Below are 8,592 nucleotides of genomic sequence, written 5' to 3'. Positions count from 1 at the left end.
CTGGAATTGACATAGAAGAACTCATAATGGGACATGAAGATGAACTGACGACAGAAGAACTCCAAGAAATTTTGAATGACGAACACCAAGAAACACAGCGAAATGTGTCTCCTTCTGAACAAGAGAAAGACGAAAGAGGACCAATACCGACATCTGCCATTAAAGATCTTTTGAAAAGTGGAAGGATGTCAGAGCAATGGTCTTAGAATGGCGCCCAAACCAAGCTGATGTCAGTAGGGACGACAATGCTATTAATTACTTCCGGATAATCTTGAAGAAGAGAGAAGAGCAATCGACATTGGACATGTTCTTCAACGCCCCATTAGCATAAAATGAATAGGACTGATTAATATGCAAGACTATATGTATGTATTATTTTTTTAAAAACTTACTGAGAAATTATACATTTTTTAAAATTTAATTTTTTGGGTCTCCAGAACGAATTAATCGATTTCACATAGAAGTCTATGGTGAATCGATGATCGGTTAACGAACAATTCGGATAGCGAACATAATCTTGGAACGGATTATGTTCGTTAACCGATCACCCACTGTAGTATTTTAGAATGTTTTGTTTCATTTTATTACGTAAAGTGTCTTAACATTAAAAAGAAATACCAGCACTTTTGTAATTTCAAACATGATTGTTCTAAACTGTTGTCAAATTTTTGTCGTTTTGTTTTCAAATTTTTGTAGCATGCCTATCATATTTATATCTTGTAATCTAAAACTTTCAAAAGTTAAATAGGCGCCTAATAAATATTTAGAATTATGAATGAAATGTATGACTGTCACTCACATCGAAAAGTATTACTTTTGGTATTTTATTTATCTTAACTGCTTTTAAAGAGCTCCTGTAAAAGAAGAATTTTACATTTTGTTCATAGACTAAAAATTTTATTTATTTAATTTGTAAAATGTGCTGGATTTTTCTTATAATGTAGGTAGCTGTGGTATTTTTGATCCAAATGTATGTCTAAATTGTTTTCATTTTATAATAAATAAATGATTTTTCTACTGACTTAGTCTCTCTCTCTTCCTTTTTTTTTTCTCTTTGTGTTTACTAAAAAAAAATTTATAAAATGAAGAGGAATACTACTTTTAAACATAAATTGAATTTTTCTAAATATACTTAAAAGCTTAACTTCATAACTAATTAAATTAAGTTTTATAAAAGTAATCATAATTGAAATACACTATGAAAATTAAATTATAACAGAACATTTCATGCACCAAAACATGTAACTGCTTTATAGTAGTACATAATCAGGGCTCAAAGTAATCCTTAATTTCCTTTAAAAAAATAAGATAAAGAAAGTATTCTTAATTATTAAACATTTCCATAGATGTCCCGAAATTTTTGTGATTTTAAAATTTTGTTGAAATTAATAGGGAGAAAAATTACTATTTATCTAAAAAAATATTGAAGAAATTTCATGAAACAAAATGAACTACGAAGTCTTCATAGCTCTCAAGTACGATATTAATCTACTTCCAGTATTAGAGACAATTACTCTTAAATTGATAGCATATTCGATGTGTGAGAGGAATATAGAAAAATCTCTTACCTCACTACTCCCATCATACTCTACTGTTTCTCAAAAGAAAATCCTCGTATTTTGCTACAACTTAACGATTTTCTATATTTAGGCAATTTTATTCTCTCTTTTGTGAGAAAGAAAACACATTTTTAAGAAATATTTCTTTTTTCACTTAAGTACAGGAACTACTAAAACTATTAACAATTGAATATCTGCGAATTCATGTTAGCATTGTACAGTGGACCAAAAAAAAAATAATTATAATAATAATAACTTTCCCTCATAACCACCCTCAATAACTTTCGTTCTAATGATCTGATTTTCACATACTAAGTGTCAATCTTAATGGTTCCTGAGGGTGACCTCATATATGAAAATTATTTAGTGCTAACTATTAAGTTTCGAAATCGGACACAGAAACGTACTTTCTCTGAATAAAAAAAATTTTTTTTTGCATATTTGGATATTTATCCGTTTGTTTATAAATTATTCATAATTTTAATTCGGTTTTTTATAAGTACTGAATGGTCAATACTTTACTGTAGGTAAAATTTTACAACTCATCATAGGTCGTAAAAACCAAATTACTTTTAGGCAAACTATAAAAAATAATAGGCTCCATGAACTTTTATTTTACAAAAAAATCTGAAATGTAGTTTAACATAAATTTACAAAAAAATAGAGGGTTCGTTTAAAGAGTTAATAATGCAAATAGTTTTGAGAAACTAATTTTTTTTTTTGCAACAATACATGAAAAATTTAAAAATAAAATCAGATGCTGATTACAATTTAATACACTTAAGTAATAAGGAATTTATTTCGAAATATATATCTTTAAATTACGAATTTTCAACTTAAAAATACAATTTATTTGCCTCAAATGCCATGTTCTAGCTGTATAATACGACATATTCAATACCCAACTAATTTCTGTGATGGATTTTCCATTTTTATATAGTGCCACTATTTTTTCTTTTAGAATGTATGAGCAGTGGAACATTATTTTCTCTACTAAAATTAAATTCAATTAAAATTAGTAAAACTCCAATAAAAACTTGCAAATCTCTAAATAATCTACAACGGCAAAACTCAACGAAAACTCTAAGTAAAATTTACTCTGCAATTTACTAGAACCTTCAGGACATAGACGTCAATTTTTGGCGAATTTTAATTTTTTCAAAGATTTGAAACTCTTTTTATTTATTTTCTTAAATTTGAAATTTCATTTAGAAAAATTAAGTTTTTATGCTTGTAGTAGTCTGTATCTTAATATTTTAACAGGACTTATATTGTCCTTAATAAATTAAGAAAACTGTAGCATTAGTGTCGTAATTATAAAGTTAAAATTAGAATTTGAAAAATCACACATTTCGTTACCACGAATTTACAAGTTTTTGAAATTAAATATTGAATGTTGTGGTGAATATACACATAATAAAATACTTCTTATTAGTTTTGCTGCCACATGTTTAACTTCTTAAGGACCTAGATGGCTATTTAGCAAGAACTGAACAGGATAGTTTATCTCCATTACTATAGCCAACCAAATTAGCAAAAACTTATTTACAACCATTACCTATTTTTCGTTTTTAATATACTTCGAACCTATAAAAAATTGAAAATTATCTTACTTCCAATGTAACATAAACTTGTTCTATCTTTCAAAGAGAAAAAGAAATACTGAAATGCCAGCAAAATATGACATGTAAGAGGATGATACTGAATTTTATTGTCAAATCTAATTTGTTCCGACTTATAACAATTTTGTCAGAAAAAATCTGTTGAAATATTAAAATGTTGCAAGTTATATATCTCACATTCTGATTTTATAATTAAAATCAGAATTTAAAGCAATATAATTAGCTTTCCAAAACATACTGGTTAATTGATTTAATAGCCTTCATTTGATTATTTGTGTAGATTAAATTACGCAGATTAAACTTATATTTAACATAGTAGAGGAAAGAAATCTCTACAGTTGTCAAAACTGCTATTGAAATATGTGAAATGTTGCAATAAGTTTTTACTGATCCATTATTGAACTAATAAATAAACACATGGTATAACAATCAATGCTGTAATAAAAATTAAACTTCTCCAGAGATCTTGATAATTTTATTTTATCCTTCTTGATTACTTTATGAATTATTTTGAATAAATTATACATTAATGTCTTATCTGCAACCAATCTTTTCTTATTTATATGGAATATGCACAAAACAGAAAGACATAACAACACAATTAAAAAAGAAAAAATGATTTTAATTTCTTTATTTAGTATTTAATTTGGCCCTAAAGTGTGACTTTACATATTTATAATGAGAGAAACACATTTTCAGTTTTGCATTATGATTAAACTTGGTCATATAATACACGAAAAAGATTTGCTTGAATTTTAAGAAACATATTATTTTACTTTGATTAAAAAATATAACTTAATGTGTTCATTTATATTAACTCAATTTAGAAGTTAAACGCCAATTTTTAAGCTGAAATAGTTTATTTACATGAATATCTAATCTTAGAAAGAGATATTCTATCCTTATAACTTTTTTTTTATATCTAAATAAAATTTATCTGTTAGATAAATATTAGTTCAAAATAAAATCAATTATATATTGTCTATATAATCTTTTCTGCATTGATCTTATTTTCTTTAAAAAAAATTTTTTTTTTTAAATTCAGTAAATTTTTTGTGGGAAAAAAACGAGGTAGTTATTCTTTAGAGAATATAACCTATAATAGTTAAATTTATTCCCGTTTTGTGCTTTGCTCAAATGATTGTTCCAATCGTATACAGTTTATTAACTTTACTTAATTAAAATAACAATAGTTATTACTTAGTTAGATTAATAGTTATCTATATAACAAATTTATAACGAAATCGCGTAAATATTAAAGGAGTTATCAAATACCAGAGTTTTCAAAGTACTTAAAAAAAATTAATTAAACATTTCTAAAATCTTGCTTTATACATCTCAGAATGCATGCAAAGAATTCTTTTATCTCTAAATAGTACAAAAAATTTCTCAAAATTTCATGAAATTGACTTACATAAAGAATAGAAGAAATTGAATGAATTTGCAATCCATAGTAGTAAACTTGACATTTAGTGATAATCAATATACGTATATTCATTTCATTTACAGATCATTTGAATATAATATTAGTTAATGAACTCACTGTTAAGTGTCATAGTACTGAGATAAAGTTGCGGAAACATACATTATAGTTTTGAAACAAATATTTATCACTCTGACAAAAACCACCAGAAAGACTGCATGAAATATTAGATTTTAAAATTATTATATTCATTTCATTTACAGAACATTTGAATATAATGTTAGTTAATGAACTCACTGCTAAGGGTCATAGTACTGAGATAGAGTTGCGGAAACATACATTATAGTTTTGAAACAAATATTTATCACTCTAACACAAACCACCAGAAAGACTGCATGAAATATTAGATTTTCACATGCTTATGTAAAAACTGAGATATGTTTTTATCTTGAAATTATATGTAATTAAATTAAATAAGTGGCAATGAATGATTTAAAAAAAGAAAACGTAACACATTATTAAAAAAAGAAGGAAAAAAAAACCAAAGTATTTACGCATGATATTGATTACTTTTTTTTTCAAACCTTTTCTTAACGTACTTTATGAATATTCAACTAATCATCTAAATAATAATTTTCTAAGAAAAATTACGATCGCAACAGAATTACATAACTGGGTATAAAATATTATACAGCTAAATTTCCGAAAGCAAATATAGAAGGGAAAAAAAATCTATGCACAGAAATCAATACTATATGTACCTTTGTACTATGTTAGCACTTTGTTGTAAAATACCTTGATAAGTATGAATACTCTTTAATTCGTTAGAATCCGGAAGAAAGAAAAAGAGAGTACATATAGTATATTTATTTGATTTGAATTAACTCGCATGAGTCTGAAAAAAAAATACCCTTGCAAACCTTTCTTGCAACGATTTTTAAAAATAATTATTAGACGATTTCACCACTAATTTAAAAAACATATCATCAAAGAAAGCTCTTATTTTATTAAGCATTCAATTAATCCCTTCACCTCAGTTAATAAGTTCATTGACAGTTTTTTTATTGGATGTCATTGATACGTGACACCGATATGGTTGACACTGAGATATGATCACACACAAAAGTATCAAATTTAAATTAAATAACTGCCATTTTTGAAGAAGATAATTCAGTTGTTCTCTAATCCGGGCCGTTAATATATATTTTACGAATCCTTATAAGTAATGGAATAAAAAACGTGTGTAGGGATCAAATTAATATTTAGGAGAGAAAGAACGCAGACACGCTGCTGAACTTTGATCAAAAGCATGATATAACGAGGTTAATAAGAGATGAAGGATTAAAATCATCTGAAATTATTTTTATCGATAACAAAGTTTTAAGGCGTTTGTGATAGAAAGTATATTTCAAAAAAATCAACAGGTATTTTTTGTCTCTTCCTGACTCAAAGAACATTTGGTTAGAAATTTTTTTTTCTCCAGATATTTCAATATACATATATCAGATATTTCAAAATACATATATCAGATATTTCAATATAACATACTAGAATAAGTTATTAGTAAAATAATAAAATCATAATACATATATCAGATATTTCAATATAACATATATCAGATATTTCAATATAACATACTAGAATAAGTTATTAGTAAAATAATAAAATCATAGGAACCCGAGTACTTAAGTTTTTTAATTTTAACAATGTAAAAAAAGTTCATGTTTATTTTATCATTTGGATATTTTCGCCATTACAAATACATACTATTTGCTCGAATTTTATTTTCAGATGTTGACAAAAGACAACCTGATGAACCGTCAAATTTTCTAACAGTAATGTAGAAGAATCATTTTTCACTTAAAAAAAAAAAATAATGGTAAGAAGGGAAGCAGAAAATAAATCAATTTATTGAATCAAAATATACAGGCAAGTTCATCATAATTCCAAATTCTGGACGCATTAGTTTTATAATAAAGCATTTACTCTGGTTTTTGGAGTGGTTAATAATGGTATAAATATTTTTCTTCCTTGCTTGAATAAAAATTTGAGAAAACAATCATATTTTGCATTATACGTGAAGGGAAACCACGAAAATATCTTTCAGATGGCTTGATTCCATTTAGAAGTTCAGTAATCGCAATGAATTTTTTTTATAATGAATCATTTTTCAGCATCTTTGAGAGACTTCTTTGTGACTATAACGAGATGTTCTTCAAATTTTTGTAGTTTTTAACCGAAAATCAAAGTAACTCGCTATTTTAGTATCGGAATAAAACCATATTTACGTTATAAAAATAATTATGTTTATAAAAATAATTAAGTTATAAATAAATTATAGTTAAGTTAAAATAATTAAGTTAATTAATTATTTTAATTAATTGATAAATTAATTAATAAATTAATTAATAAATTAATTTTAATTAATTAAGTTAAAATAATTAAGTTAATAAATAATTAAGTTAATAAATAATTAAGTTAATAAACAATTAAGTTGTAAAAATAATTAATTATAATCAAGATTAAATTGAAATTAAAATTATCAAATTTCGCGTTATACGCTATGAAAAACAGACAAAAATGTTTTTCAGATTGCTGCTATTGGTATATAAAATAAAATAATTTGCAATTTAAGTATAGGAGTAAAATTATAAATAAACATTTTTTCATTATTATTATCCTTAATAGATAGGGTACCATCTTTCTGAACAGAACGAAAAGCTCTTCTTATTAACTCAACCCAGAAATCAAAGTGTGAGCTTTTTTATTTTGTGAATGTAATGAAACACCCTTATTATGCTTAATCCAATTCAGAGATCAAAGTAATTAACAATTTAAGTATCAGAATACAATCAAATTCATGAAAGTTATAAGAATAATTTATTTTAATGAAGATTAAGTTAAAGTAATCAAATTTGTGTTACATGCGAAGGAAAACCACGAAAAAGTCTTTTAAATTGCTTAATAGTAATAGGTTTCCAGCTTAATGTTGATTATCGCAATAAAATTATTTTTTAATAATCAATAATTTTTTTTATCATCTTTGATAAATAGTAAATGCTGTGAAATGCTCTAAATTTTTTTTGTACTTTTTTGAATTTTTGTAGGCAACCCAGATATCAAAGTTACTTGTAATTTAAATACAGGAATAAAATTATATTTTGAAAGACTTTTTGAATGAAAATAATTAGAATTTAGATTACGCACAAATGAATATCATGAATAAGTTTTAATAACTAACTAACTGAACGCTAACAGGCAATTATGAGACTCTATCTCAGCAATTATTAACATTTTCCAATTTATTGTTCATCATGAAATTAAATGCTTTGGGCAGCTTAGATTGCTTATAAAACTGTTCTATTTTATTTTAATCATTTTATTAATTTTTTTAGTTATTTTATATTTTTTATATATTTTTAATAAGCACTTAAATTGTTTTTTTTTTTTTTATTTTTTTTATTTCAAGTATTTGAATTTCAGAACAATATAAAAATCAATTTTTTAAAATACATTAATTTTTTCATTTAAAATTTACAAATTATAAATCTTTAAAAAAAATGTGATCAGATTTTTCTGGCACAGTGACAGAATGTTATTATTTATCATAACAATTTATGAAAATCAAATAAAAAAAAATAGAGACCAGTGATGTGTCCAGTGTCAAAGTTCACCCTGACATCTGTTTGGTACAGTGATTGATCTTTCCATCTTTATGTCTTTGTTTGAGTTACACGAGCAAAGGAGGGGATACAAGCGTCTATATTCTTTGTCTACGAAGTACTTAGATTGGTTTGAATAAATTATCAAACTGAGCATGCGCGTTATTAAAATTGCGCCAAACAAAAATGCTAAAAACGCCATTCTAGTAAACCTGACAAAACGATGAAGAGATAACGATGAAAACGATGATGTAATTGACCAATCAAATGCCTCTATTTATTAAAAAGGCGGTCAGCCAAGCAACAGCCTGCAACCAAAGGTTTCA

At 25.4% G+C, this 8,592-nt stretch overlaps 1 long non-coding RNA gene across 1 annotated transcript; it reads right to left on the bottom strand.

Moving 5' to 3' along the window:
- Positions 1-3,782: 3,782 nt before the first annotated feature.
- On the bottom strand, positions 3,783-8,540 carry LOC147808911 (uncharacterized). The gene is made up of 2 exons (XR_015433668.1): positions 8,251-8,540; positions 3,783-6,463 (listed from the first exon to the last, which is right to left on the bottom strand). It is a non-coding gene; the product is annotated as an uncharacterized LOC147808911 (long non-coding RNA).
- Positions 8,541-8,592: the final 52 nt, after the last annotated feature.

Source organism: Parasteatoda tepidariorum, chromosome 5 (genome assembly GCF_982258835.1).
Source record: "Parasteatoda tepidariorum strain Cologne lab strain chromosome 5, Ptep-v5.0, whole genome shotgun sequence".
NCBI classification, from domain to species: Eukaryota; Metazoa; Arthropoda; class Arachnida; order Araneae; family Theridiidae; genus Parasteatoda; species Parasteatoda tepidariorum.
This window is presented reverse-complemented; position numbering and strand designations above follow the sequence as displayed.